Genomic DNA, 15,106 nt, shown 5'->3' with positions numbered 1-15,106 from the left:
GTAAACTCCTGCCATTCCCTTTGAGGATCCATAGGACAGACTGAAACATGCTTCAGTTTTTGTCATTTCTTAGAGGGGACATCAGCCCTAACAAATACCAGAGGTTCTGACCCTTGGAGAGATTTGAGAAGAGATTCCGGAACTTCCTTCCTGACCAATATCTGTGGAGTCCCTCTAGGACCCTCCAAGATAATCAGCCACGGTTCCCCTCGACGTCTGGAGCAGATGCCTGCAAAGCCTCAGAGGAGGTGTGAAAAGATGCTTCCATGCTGGCCTCTAGCCAAGTCAAGGCAGAGGAATCCAATGTAAACACTGAACGACCTACAGAGTTATTACCTGCTACTAGAGAGATGTCTGGTGGAGGCTGGATAAAAAAAGAATCCGGCCAAGACTTCTTGACCTTCTCTTTACCCAGCAGAAGTATCTTGGGGTTAAAGGATTTTGCCATGGTACCCTGGGCTAACTGGCTAAGCCATTGGTTCTCAAGATAAATGACCAGGTAAGACAAATGGCGTCTGAGTGTCTTGGGCATAGATGCCTTACAGATACTACAAGAGGTAGGGTCGTGAAAAGTGCTGAAAAAAGTCACTGTTTGTGACAATCCTTATGGAGAATCTGCCTCCCACACTGACATTTTCCTGTCTTGGATGACATGAACTCTAGGAAGTGACAAAAAATACAAGACCAAGAAATTAAATTTAAGAATAAAAATAACCCCAATGGGGCACTTATCTGGTGTTGTTAAATATTCAGTACAACAACAAAATGTTTAAACCAACTGGCAACAATGGCGTTTGAACTTGCAGCAAAATAAGTTCTGAGTAGTTTATTTATTTTACATTTGTCTACTGGGAAAAAGTCAGACGGGGCAGGGCTGCCCATTTTCAGCAGAGGCCTGGGGAGAAAAGCTCCATACAATAACATATAATAATAAAAAAACTGTAGTAAATACAGCATAAAATACAGTGATGAAAATAGTAAGCAGAGGTAGCATATGCAGTAGTACACAGTAATAATGAATAGAGTAATGCAGACAGTATGAGATTACAACAATTACATCACTTTCACATTTTGTAGTTACATGGATTTATACCAATAGTTAAGATTATACATTCAGTAAAAACAGTGTCAAGACTATTGCTTATACTTTTGGTAAATATAGTCAAGTCTCTGTGTTCAGTGGTGAATATATATGATGGTTGCATCAGTAGGCGCAGAATGATGCACAGTAAACTGTAAGAATGTGCAGCACTAGTAATGCTAATGTGCATTTTGTCTGCTTTTAAGGTCTAGAAGTACTGAAAGAGAGAGTTTAGATGAAAGTGAAGAGGTGTTTGTAAGAGGGTTGGTAGTTTGTTGTACAGGAGCAAGTCCATGAGTTGGATAAATGTACCTTAAGAAGGCTCTTTCAGTCATGTGTGTTTTCTATTGACCAGTTTTCTAAATGAAGTGTATTCCATGTTTTTGCGACAGTAGTAGTATAGAGGGAGTCCCCAGAGTTGTATTTGTTTTTAGTAATGACAACTAGTACGCGATTTGTTGGTGGTACTTGGTGGACGATTGCTGGCATAGTGGTGAAGTAGTCCCTGTAGGGCAGTTTTTTTTTTTGAGGGTGATAGAGGATTTCGTGGGCTTTAGTTAGTTGGTAGAAAGTTAGTAGGTTTGGTAATTCTAGCCAGGATAGTTTTTTAAGGGATCGGCAATGATGGGATCTGTATGATGAGTCAGTGGCAAATTTAGCTATTTTGTTATAGCAGATAGTTTATTAGTACTGGGGAGGCGTACAGTAGTGTGGAGAGTAGGTGGGTTCTTGCAGTTGTGACTTTACTTTCAGATGTTAGGTAATTTTTGCATCTGTAGTGGGTGCCTAGCTTTTTGTGAACCTTTGTGATGGTTTCAGCTACATGCTTGTCAAATTTCATATTGTGATCTATGATTACTCCTAGTAGTTTAGTTGGGGCAACAGGTGTGATGGGGGGTATTGTTGGAGGATGTTATTTTAAATGAATTGGGTCTATAGCCTTAGAGGGATGGAATAACGCTAGCTTTTTTTTTTTTTTTTAAGAGTTACGTATTAGTTGCGAGTCAGAAAGCCATTTTTCTGTTGCTGAAAAGGATTCTTGGGTGATTTGTTGTAATTGTTGGCTTGATGGGGCAGAGCATATTAGGGTAGAATTATCAGCATATTGGACCAGGTTGGCATGGACGGTAGCCTTGTGTAGGTTGTTGGTGAATATTGTGAAGAGAAGGGGGTCCAAGGACGGATCCCTGAGGATCACCTAAGTTTCTGGGATAAGGGGGATAGTGTGTTTTCCCATTTTACGGCTTGTTGACGGTTTGAGAGATAATCTTTGAACCAAGATAGTGTAGAGATATGAAGTTTGAGTTCTGAGAGTGTGGTTAGTAATTTGGAATGGGAAACTATGCCAAATGCTTTGGAGAGGTCTAAGAATTTAGCAGAAGTAAGATTACCTTTGTTTCATTGTTGATTTACAGTATTGGAGAAACTGATGAGGGCAGTAGTGATACTATGATTTGGGCGGAATCCATGTTGTGTCTCAGCCAGGAGATTATTAGTTAGTAGGTAGTTTAGTATTTGGGAGTGAACGCATTTCTCAAGGATTTTTGAAAGGGGGGATAGTGTGGCAATTGGATGGTAGCTAGTTAAGTCAGTAGAATTGCTGCTTTTGTGTATTCGTATTATGTGAGAGATTTTCCAGAGGGATGGTATATGTTGTTCAGCTAATGATCTGTTTATTAGTATGGATATGGGGTAAGAGATTGCATTGGCAGCATTCTTGAGGAATTCACCTGGGAGCCTATCAGCCGCAAGGTAGTGGGCTTTAGTTTTGTCAGCTATTTGTATATTGTATTGGTTGGGACTGGTTGTAGGGAGTAACCATTTTGATCAAAGATTGGTGTTTGGGGGTTTGTTTGAGTTTTAGGAGAGCTGTTATTAATCAGATTTTGAATGGAGTTGGTAAAGTGTTCATTAAATTGTGTTGCGGAGTTGCTAGAGGAGGTGTTAATATTAGGGGGAAGGGTAGATTTTTTCCCTGCCTGAAGTATTTTATTTATAGCTGCCCAAAATTTTTGAGAGTTTGTTTTGTGTTTGGCCTGTACCTCAGAGTAGTGGTTTCGCTTTTCAATTCTTAACTTGTTTTTTTTCACTTGTTTCTTAGCTCAAAGTAGTTTTGCCTATTTTGGTCGGTTTTGTTTTGCTGCCATGTTTCCCATGCCTTATCTCTCTGCTTTAGGAGTTGCCATGTATTTTTGGAAAGCCAGGGTCATAGTTGGATTTTGATGTTCTTCGTGTTTCACTGTTGCAGTCATCACATTTGGGTTATCCTGCCAGGGATAGCCCTCAGTTGGCCTGAATACCAGAGGCTTAGTATTTCTGCATCAGTTGCTGTCGCTCCAGGACTGACATCAGGTTGTCAGTGGTATAAAATCAGGCAGCTGACACCATTACATCAGTCTTTCTTGCTGAGGAGCCCGAAGCAGAAGCAGTTCATATGAGTGCCGGTCAGCCGATACCTGAGTTTTCATTTCCGAATTGAAGTTGAAGTCTTCTAAAGCTAAGTACCCCATTGAGGATCCTTTTTTCTTGCTCTAACCGATGTCAGAAAAAGTTAACAATTGTCTCGCCTGTGGAAAGCAAATACCACACCGAGACTTCCATTCTTACTGCGTCACCTGTTTAGGCCCAGACCACAACGTCCCTCGCTGTCACTTTTGTGCTTTGTTCAGTGCCAGAACTATACGTCGTCAGACCCTTATTGTAGCTAGATATTTTCATTCAGTCCTCAAATTCCGATATGGCTTTGGTAAGCCATCCAACTACTGATCTTCCAAAAAAACAAAAGGCTAAAGATAGAGACAGACCGGACAGGTCCAAAACTGCCGATGACGCTTCCGTTAAGCTAGTCGTCAGTTCTCTGGTCCTCATTGAGGCACTTTCGTAGCCCTTGATGCCCGCTTCTGTGGATTCGCAGGCCGCTACTGAGACCCTTTCGGAGTCCGGTATGTAGTGAGACTTTTCTTCGACTAAGGATCATGCGGATGACTCTACCTTGGATGGGTCCAGAGCCACTGAGCAGGCACCGGCTTCTGAGGAAGTACTTCACACTACCGATACTCGACACAAACAGATGACTTCTTTTGCATCTTCAGTTCTTTCTAAAACTACTGAGTTTCTAAGGCCCAGGGTATGAGCTACGCCCAAAAAGCCGACGACCCAAGCTCAGGCACCTGCTTCCTTGCCTCAGTCACAAATGTTTAAAATGGCAGAAGACCTTATTATGCTTATTAGGGGAAGCCAGGCTACCCCTTCCAAAAGGAAAAGCGACTTGTCCCCAGTAGTTTAATCTGAACAGGATTCCGATGACTCTGATGCTTCTGAATATGAAGACATGCAACCCTTCTCTGCTTATGAGGATTCTGATCCATTCCCCTTGCCTCTCCACCCAAGGATTTTTCATTTGGTGAAACCCTTCATACTTTAAGGGAGCATTTCCAATGGGAATGTCAGGACTATCCTCAGTCAAAAAAGAGACTCAGGGAATTCTTAGATTTACCCCAGCACAGACCTTTGGCCATTCCTCCTGTCCTGGATGTTGTTGATGATGTTTTTATGGAATCCATTTTGACTCCTGACACCCATCCTCCTGCTCCCAGGAAACCTGACAGATACTACAGAGTCCCTGACTCTCTCAAATTCCTTTTCAAAAATCCTAATGCTGACCCAGAGTTCATCTCTCAAGGGCCTAAAGGAATTAAAGCAACCTCAGCTAAGAATGCCAACCCTCAGACAGGGATTACCGAGCTTTAGACAGATGGGGTAAAAAAAGTATATACCTCTGCTACTCTTGCTAGTAGAGCACTAAGTTGTCAGTTCTACATGCAGAAATATCAGTAGCATACCATGGAACTCCTCAAACAAAAAATATCCTCCTTTCCTGCTTGTGCAGAAAATAAAAGAATTACAAGAGCTTATGCATTCTGCCAAGTTACTAAGCACACCTTGCAATGTGGCTTTGATGCCCTAGAAGCATGTTGCAGGGCAGCAGTCACAGGTTCAGTCCTTAGAAGGCATACTTGGGTTAAGGAACAGTCCTTGCCAGACCATGTCAAATCAAAATTATTCGATGCACCATTGAACAAAGATAATTTGTTTGGCACCAAGGCAGAAGAGGTCTTAAAAAAGATGGAAGAAAAAGCTAAATCTGTGCAGACAGTTAAAGATTTTTTCCAGGTCCAGCCTCCAAGGTTCAGTAGGCATTGCCCCTCCAAGCACTGATCCTTTCCGGCCCCCTCCAGGCCAGCTCAGCCCAGACCCAGGGGAAGAGATCTAAGTAATGGAGTTCCTCCTCTTCAAAAACAGGGAGTGCTAAGCCACCCCCTTATGGTAAGAACTCACAATGACTTTACACCTCCACCCCTTACCTCTGCCCACCTGCTTGTGCCCCTAGAAGGAAAACTCTCCTTGCATGCATACAACTGGGCCTCTATTACCAGTGACCGATGGGTCCTCAACGGTGTCCCAGGGATACAAATTTTATTTCCACACTCTGCCAACCCCAAAAGAGTTCCCAGATCTTCATCCAAACCAGTGTGCAGAGGCCAAAAGCAATACAGCACATTCCTGCAGAACAGATAGGCCAAGGCTTTTATTCAAGACTCTTCCTGATACCCAGAAAAGAGGGCACCTGATCCTCAATCTATCCATTCTAAACACCTTTCTGGTGATACCAAAATTCAAAATGCTCACCCTCCAGCAGCTTCTTCTTATGCTTTCCATGGATGCTTGGTTAGCCACCCTAGACCTAAAAGAGTCCTACCTACACATCCCAGTCAGGGAATCCTGCAGGAAATATCTACGTTGCAGGGCAGGATCTATGCAGTTTCAGTTCAATATGCTTCCCTTTGGCTTATCCATTGCTCCCAGAGTTTTCACAAAATGCCTGACTCTAGCTATTGCTTTTTGCAGACAAAGAAATATTCAGATTTACCCCTACTTGGATGATTGCCTGATTCAGGCAGACAGGAAAAGATGTTACAGCACCTAACCTTTGTAAAGGACCTACTGACCTCCCTGGGATATACTATCAATGAAAAGAAATCAAAACTAGTACCCACACAAAAAATTGTATTCCTGGGAGCAACTCTGGACACAGCATCCCAGATGGCATTCCTTACTCCAGAAAAACAAGCCTACTTGACAGGGTACTTTTCTCAACTAGCCACCAGAACCCGATTATCTGCAAGGAAAATCCTGCAAGCTCTAGAGTTCATGGCCTCCTGTATTCTACTCATTCCATATGCCAGACTGCATATAAGAAAACTACAATGGTACCTAAAAAGACTTTGGTGTCAACGCTGTCAAGACATGGAGACTATCATACCAATGATACCTTGTCTAGGGAAAGATTTTCTTTGGTGTGCAGCAGCATGCAACCGCAACAAGGGACTTCCCTTCTCACAACCCCATGCCACCCAGATCCTCACCACAGATGCATCAGACTATGCCTGGGGTGCACACCTGGATGGCAGGTGCATTCAGGGCCATTGGAGCCCAAATCAAATACATCTGCACATCAACCAAAAAGAGATGCTAGCTGTTCAGCACGCCCTGACAGCTTTCAGACCCCTACTTTCCCTGGGGCCTCTAGTGATCAAAACAGACACTACCACAGTGATGTGGTATATCAACAAGCAGGGAGGGACTCACTCGTATCCTCTGTGCAGGCTCGCCATGACCCTTTGGCACACGGCCTCAGCCATGCAACTACACCTACTAGCACAATTCCTGCCAGGCTCCCTAAACTCTCTGGCAGACAACTTAAGCAGAAACCTGCTAGACCAACACGAGTGGCAGCTAGACCACAGAACCTTCACCCTTGTAACCCAGAAATGGGGCACCCTGAAGGTGGATCTCTTTGCCTTCCACTCCAGTCATCAGCTCAGCAAATTCTGCACCAGGGAACCTCACAGCATGGCCTGGAAAGTGGATGCTGTATCCTTCTAGTGGGTACACCTCTTGGTCTATGCATTTCCCCCTCTACCACTCATTTCAAGGGTACTGTTCAAAATAAGGGAGGAAAAGCTGAGGGCAATCCTTATTGCCCCAGACTGGCCACACCAGCGCTGGTAGCCATACCCACTGCTGCACAGCCTATCACCCCTGCCACCATGGCACCTACCTCAGATCCCAACACTCCTGACCCACAAGAATGGAGAATTCATGCATCCCCAATTGCAGACCCTCAACCTGGCAGCCTGACTTATTCCCTGACCTCTCCTCAAGCTGCCAGCCTAAGCAAACAAGTCCTAGATGTTATACAAGAGGCCAGATGCCCCAACACTAGAAAATCCTATGCTGACAAGTGGAAAAGGTTTTGCTCCTGGATCCAGGCTAAGGGAGCAGAAACAGCACAGCCCTTCCCACCTCTCATGCAGGATTACCTAGCAGACCTACTACACAGGGGTCTATCCTTCTCTTCTATTAATATTCATGCCTCTGCCATCTCTGCTCATTACAGTCACACCCTCTCATCAAACAGTTCCTATGAGGGGCTAACAACTTAAGGCCACCCAGAAGAGCTCCTACCCCAGCTTGGGACTTTAACTTTGTGTTGGAAAAGCTCACACTACCCCCCTTTGAACCTGCAGCTTCAGCAGAGTTAAAATTCCTCTCTTGGAAAACAGCCTTGCTTCTGGCCATCACTTCAGCTAGACATGTTTCAGATCTACAAGCACTCCCGGCTTTAGAGACCTTCATCATTTTCCATGCTGACAGGGTCTCTCTCAGGACTAACCCATCCTTCATGCCTAAAGTTGTGTCCAGTGTGGCTCTCAACCAATCCATTCATTTGGCCACCTTTTTCCCTAACGCACAAAACAAGGGGGAAAGGATTCTGCACTCTCTAGATGTGTCAGACAGCTCAGATTCTATCCGGATAGGACTAAATCTTTTAGAAAAACTGACCAATTGCTAGTCAGCTTCACAGCAGGGCCAGAGGGCAAATCCATATCCAAACAGAAATCTCCAAATGGATAGCACACTGCATCCATTTCCGCTACAAACAGCTTGGGAAACTGCCCCAAAGGGGGTCAGGACACATTCCACCAGGGCAACCTCCACCTCTGCAGCTTTTCTCAGAGGGGTCCCCATCAGGGACATCCTGGAGGCTGCAACATTACCACCTGCCTGTCTTCTCCAAATCCAGGGCAGGCTTTGCCACCACAGTCTTGCAGGGCATCCTAGCCAGCCCCCAGTCTTCTTGACTGCCTCCACCCATTTCTTCAGCTTTGGGAATCAACCCAAATGTGATGACTGCAACAGTAAAACATGAAGAACATAGTACCGTTGTGTACACTTACCATAAGTGTAGATGTTCGAGTGTATTCACTGTTGCAGTCCTGGTTTCCCCCCTCCATCCCCCTTGTCTCTCTATCTCTTTCTCTCTCCTTACAGGGAATTTTTGATATTTCTTTCTACTGGTGGTATTCTTCCACCATAACCTAGCTCCCTATTTGGGGGCTCCTGCCAGTTGGGGCAAGAAAAACTGATGTAATGGCGTCGGCTGCCTGATTTTATACCACTGATGACCTGACGTCATTCCTGGACCGACAGCAACCGACGCAGAAATACTAAGTCTCTGGTATTCGGGTGGACTGAGGGCTACCCCTGGCAGGATAACCCAAATGTGATGACTGCAACAGTGAATACACTCGAGCATCTACATTTATGGTAAGTGTACACAACTGTGCTTTCTTATTCTAGTAGGGGCAAGCTGGTCAAGTATGTTTAGGAAAGTAGCGTTGAAGTAATCCACTGCTTTGTCTAGGGAGAGGTTTAAGAGGGGTGACCAATTACAATGATTTAAAGCAGTTATTTGATCCTGGGATTTGAAGTTTTTTGTATAGCATATTTGTTGTAGAGAAGAGGTTTTTGTGGGTTTAATGTGGTCCCTTAGGGCAAATGTAGGTTGGTGGTCACTGAGACTGTCAGGCAGTGTCCCATAGTTGTAGGGCTGAGTAGGCCGATTGGATTCTTTCTTGGAGGATTTATCAATTCTGGTAGGGGTTTGGATTAGTTGAGCAAAGCTATGTAGGTTTATGTGAGTGGTGGGGAGGGGAGAGATACATGTAGACCAGTCAATGTTAAAGTCTCCTAGTATGAGTGTTTTTTGGGGGAGGGCCTGGGATGACCAGTGGAGTATAGCTTCTAGTGTGTCATTGTTGTTGCCAGGGCAAATATATGCACCAATTATGTTCAGTTGTTTTTGAGCTTTAAGTTTTACTTTGGTGAATAGAGTCTCTGCGTTATTAAATGTGGGGAGATTTATGTTTATGTCTGTTGTAAGGTTACTTTTATGTAATATAGTAATACCACCACCCCGTTTGGTTATCCTGTCTTTTCTGAGTAGATTATATCCTTGGAGAAGTATCTCATGGTCATTAGTATGTGGTTTGAGCCAGGTTTCTGTGAGGAAGACTGTATTAGGAGAGTATAGGGACAGGGTAACCTGCAGTTTCTCTAATTTGTTGACTATGCTTCTTATGTTGATATTAAGTATTAGAAGGTCTGTTGTATTCCTCTTGGAGCTTACTACAGATGTGGATTGGAATGGGAGGGTTATGGGATTGATTGCTGGACCAGGACTTGGGTAAATATCACTGCTGATTAGCACCTGAGATTCAGTATGGACAATGGCTTTTAAATATTTAGTCATGCATAGGTGGAATTGTAGGGAGAATGGGTTTTGGTTTTATACTGGGGAAGGTTGAATGGGGCTAACTGCATGTGAAGAGGTTTGATAGTTCTTGGTGAGGCAGGTAAGAGTGTTGTGTTCTGTTTTGGGAGGGTTGGGTCAGTGGCTGATCGAGTTATTAAGTAGGAGATAGTATTAGTATGGTATGAAGTGATTTTGGCAGTAATAGAGAGTGCTATGATTATCAGTATGTGTAATGTTATTGTACTTTGAATCATTCAGTTTTAACCCTATTGTAGGGAGGTTGGGAAATATGCAGCTATAATGCAGGTTTTACCTTAATAAATATATGGTTATAGAATTGGTGGAGTTCGCTGTACCCATTTGTAAGCTGTCCTTTTGTTTGGGTTTATGTGGAATGTTGGTGATAGAATAGGTAGTTGTAGTGGTACATGTATACTTTGGGGTTATAAAGGGTTGTGCTGTTTATTATAAGTGGAGGAAGTGGCATTGCTAGTGGAGACTAGGGAGGTGTGAATTAGTTGGATGGGAGAAGGAAGGGATGTAGCTTGATTAGGTATAAATGTAATGAAAGAGAGGGTGGGTGGGAATTGGGGTAGGGGATCGGAGAGAGCCCTTGCGTAGCAAGGAGAACGGAGTGAGCAGGTGCAAGTCCCCAGCATGCACAAGAAAAATAAAACTGCTAGCTGTTTCCAATTTGAAAGCAGACAACTTCGTAAAGTACACTTTTACCCTCTAGTGCAGTAAATATCTTAGTAGAATAGGGTAGACAGTCTATCTTTCTTCTAGTCACTATTACCTAAATGGAGTAAATAGTTGATGCAGTAATAGCTATTGAATAGGAAATTAGGTTATAGGGAGACTGAGGGTGGACTGGTGTCCCTGGCGGTGTGCTCACTAAATTAATTAAAACAGCTGAGTTCTGAAGAATATATTTGCATTATTATACGTTATGCAGTTGAGTTTCCCACATTTGGGGAAATCACAGGGAGGAATCCAACCAAAATATGCAATGGAAGAGCCTCACCCTAGGGAAACCTCCTTCTTGATCGTGGTATTCTCCCTGCCAGGTAAGTTGCGTCCGTATGTCCCTTTATGCCCTAAGTTCTGTGAAGGGAGCATAAGTGTGACAAACAAGATCTCTTCTAAGCTTATCTGTACTGGCAAAGTGACGGATTGGCCAGGGCAGGGACATCCCTTCTTTAATGAATACTGCAACAGTGATATAGAAGGGCAACCTAAGTCCTTCAGGAAAATTGATTAGCTGTTTGACTTCTATGATGGGACAAAGAAAGGGCAACCCAGACCAAAACAAACTATTTCCAAATAGCTGTCACTTGCTGTTGTTTATTTTTTATTCCCAACAGAGTAAATCAGATCCAGAGACCTGACTTCTTAGATAGCATAGTGGAAAGAGATGGACTCTAGAAATATTCTGGAGGCACTATTTGGTCCTCTTTGAATACTATTACAGGGTAGTAAAACTGGATTATTTTTCTCTGTCCCGAACAGCCTTTGTTCGAACCATTCTCCAGGGGCTCCTGGATCCTAGTCTTTCTTCCTCCCAGGTGGGATAAGCTGTTGTAGTCTAGTCATATAGCTGAGGCTATTGCAACAGTGATTTAATGTGAACATAGTATGGTTGTGTCAGTTGTACTTACCGTAACAGATGTTCAATGAAATCACTGCTGTGTTAGCTGTACTGTCCCTCCATCCATCCACCCCCTTTTCTGTATATAGTTATGTTTTTAGGTAAAGTTATGTGTTCCTAACATTGTTTTTTTGTCAAGACAAGTAGGTTCTCTTCTCTGTGGGAGCAAGAAATTCTGAAAGGTTTTGGCACACACTGCAGAAGTCATTTCATTGAACATCTAATGTTATATTAAGTGCATCTTACACATTAGTACTTTTTCTTTGCTGTTGGACAGCAACATCCGGTGGCCTTAGCTGTGATCAGATCTGCACCACTTCTGGAGATATTTCCTCTCAAGTGGTTGCTTTAGAATTTCTTATTACTGGCATTGACAGCAAACCTATTTGTTCTGTGGGTACCCCTTTGCACCAAGCATTATTGTCTTGCATGTGATTCTGGGAGTTGGACCTCTCTTGACTGTAATTTACTGCAGGTGTTCTAAGCTATGTCTTGGTATAGTCCTCCAACTTCTTCCGCCCTGGTAGTTTACTGCATGAGTGTCAGACAAGCTACAGAACCTATCAAGGAGGACCTTCATTATTAGATACTGATAGATATTTACTTGACAGTGGAGGTGCAAACATTTATTTTTTTTTACAGGGAATTTTGTCCTAGTGGCTATGAATAAAATGGTGAGAATGGGAGAAGAAGGAGCATAAGCAAGTTAGTGTGTTATGTCAATGCATGCATTTTTATGAGACATGGTTGTCTCCCTGACATGTGTGACCTGATCCTGCATGCCACAAAATGTTTGAAAAATAAACTCTTAATTCAAATAAAAACATTGAATTCCAAAACACACTGTTGCACCTTTAAAATGTTTTTTGTGGTGGGGTGGTCTTTCCTCCCTGCACCTTCATACCCCTACTACTTAGATATACCGAGATCAGGGAGAATACTGCAAGATTTAGTATATATTCCCTACATTTGCATTTAAGTTTTGCTATTCTGTGAATTGCATTTATGATACTCAGAATTTTGGCACGCAACCCTTGAGTTATTTCTGTGCTTGATAATTACAAAAACATAGATGTCGAACTCTGGTTGGTGAAATGGCTGAGCCTAGTCATGGGATCTAGCAGTCTGTTTTATTTACATAAGCTTGTTAACCAGGCAGGGGAACTGGCCTTTCTAAAACCCTTTCAGCCTTACCCAGGATCACAAGAGCAAAGGTAAGAGCAGCATAATCCAGTGCACAGTAGAAATTAAACTAGCATGTTTGAGAATGTGGTAGGACACGATCTACTTAGAGGTACACCCTTGCAGTCAGAGGGAAAACTTGCAAAACTCCACGCAAGCAACTAATGGAACATAAGAAACTAGGGAAGTAGTCACTGGGAACTGTAAGATGCCTTGTCATAGACACCTTTTAGTCACTAGGAGCTGTAAGGTGCCTAGACATTGACACCTTTTTGTCACTGGGAACTGTAAGGTGCCTAGTCATAGACACCTTTTAGTCACTGAGAACTGTAAGGTGCCTAGTCATAGACACCTTGTAGTCACTGGGAACTGTAAGGTGCCTAGTCATAGACACCTTGTAGTCACTGGGAACTGTAAGGTGCCTAGTCATAGACACCTTGTAGTCACTGGGAACTGTAAGGTGCCTAGTCATAGACACCTTGTAGTCACTGGGAACTGTACAGTGCCTAGTCATAGACACCTTTTAGTCACTGGGAACTTTAAGGTGCCTAGTCATAGACACATTTTACTCACTGGGAACTGTAAGGTGCCTAGTCATAGACACCTTGTAGTCACTGGGAACTGTAAGGTGCCTAGTCATAGACACCTTGTAGTCACTGGGAACTGTAAGGTGCCTAGTCATAGACACCTTGTAGTCACTGGGAACAGTACGGTTCCTAGTCATAGACACCTTTTAGTCACTGGGAACTTTAAGGTGCCTAGTCATAGACACATTTTACTCACTGGGAACTGTACGGTGCCTAGTCATAGACACCTTGTAGTCACTGGGAACTGTACGGTGCCTAGTCATAGACACCTTGTAGTCACTGGGAACTGTAAGGTGCCTAGTCATAGACACCTTGTAGTCACTGGGAACTGTAAGGTGCCTAGTCATAGACACCTTGTAGTCACTGGGAACTGTAAGGTGCCTAGTCATAGACACCTTGTAGTCACTGGGAACTGTAAGGTGCCTAGTCATAGACACCTTGTAGTCACTGGGAACTGTAAGGTGCCTAGTCATAGACACCTTTTAGTCACTTGGAACTGTAAGGTGCCTAGTCATAGACACCTTTTAGTCACTGGGAACTGTAAGGTGCCTAGTCATAGACACCTTGTAGTCACTGGGATCTGTAAGGTGCCTAGTCATAGACACCTTGTAGTCACTGGGAACTGTAAGGTGCCTAGTCATAGACACCTTGTAGTCACTGGGAACTGTAAGGTGCCTAGTCATAGACACCTCGTAGTCACTGGGAACTGTAAGATACCTAGTCATAGACACCTTTTAGTCACTGGGAACTGTAAGATGCCTAGTCATAGACACCTTTTAGTCACTGGGAACTGTAAGGTGCCTAGTCATAGACACCTTTTAGTCACTGGGATCTGTAAGGTGCCTAGTCATAGACACCTTGTAGTCACTGGGAACTGTAAGGTGCCTAGTCATAGACACCTTGTAGTCCCTGGGAACTGTAAGGTGCCTAGTCATAGACACCTCGTAGTTACTGGGAACTGTAAGGTGCCTAGTCATAGACACTTTGTAGTCACTGGGAACTGTAAGGTGCCTAGTCATAGACACCTTGTAGTCACTGGGAACTGTAAGATGCCTAGTCATAGACACCTTTTAGTCACTGGGAACTGTAAGATGCCTAGTCATAGACACCTTTTAGGCAGAGACACGTGCTACCCTTTTTGAGCACTTAGTAGTGCACACCTCCAAAATCAAGCAGAGCCATATATAACTGGTGTAAATGTTGTGTCTACCCATTCAGCAGAGGTCAGGATTAAACTCCAGTGCTCAGAGCCATAGATCTTATCCAATAATCCACTATGTTGAAGAAGATTCTTACATCAGAATCAAAATTGATGAAAAATGCTTTTTGTAAGTACAAAAGTGTGAAACTGATTAAACTTTTAGAATACAATATCCCACCGGGTTGAATTGTGGTGATTTTGCTGACCTTCCAGACACCAGCTGAGTACTTTTTGGTGTTTTTCAGTTGTAGTCCATGGTACTGTGAGTTTGCTGAATTGATTTTGGAGGATTCTCTCATCAGCCATATAAGACAAGAACATGTCTGTTATTTATGGTTAGATTTGAACATTTTCTGAATCCTGCTGATTCTGTACAGTACAACCACAGTTTTTTTTGCTTTTTATACCTCATAGCCCATACTAGAAATGCTGGTTAAGGATAGTATGGTTATAATTCCATGTCATACATCTGCACTGGATTTGATTTACATTTACACCTGTATTATCCTGTTCTAGTCTCTATATACTGTGGATAACAGCCCTGCAGTCTGCAGCAAGGCAAATGGTCAGTATTCCGACTCCTCTGGGCTGCAAAAACAATTTTAGTATTACATGGCTGGGTACTGACAGTTTTAATTAAGCATGATATATACGTTTTTTTGTACTGCTCAAGTTAAAAAGAGGTGAATTCTTGAGAACCAAAATCTCCAGATACAAGAAAAACAGTGCAGCATTTGATCTGATGTAG

General features: G+C 43.2%; 1 protein-coding gene and 1 non-coding gene across 2 annotated transcripts in view; one reads left to right on the top strand and one right to left on the bottom strand.

Annotated features, from left to right (window-relative positions):
• The window catches only part of PRMT9 (protein arginine methyltransferase 9), a 907,971-nt gene that overhangs the window by 855,946 nt on the left and 36,919 nt on the right, over positions 1 to 15,106 (top strand). The window lies entirely within an intron of this gene.
• On the bottom strand, positions 10,651 to 10,815 carry LOC122795106. The gene has a single exon (XR_006363738.1). It is a non-coding gene; the product is annotated as a U1 spliceosomal RNA (small nuclear RNA).

The sequence above is a fragment of the Protopterus annectens genome, chromosome 2.part1 (genome assembly GCF_019279795.1).
Source record: "Protopterus annectens isolate FY-2018-M chromosome 2.part1, PAN1.0, whole genome shotgun sequence".
NCBI lineage: Eukaryota > Metazoa > Chordata > Ceratodontiformes > Protopteridae > Protopterus > Protopterus annectens.
The sequence above is the reverse complement of the archived record's forward strand: the minus strand, read 5'-3'. Positions and strand labels throughout refer to the sequence as shown.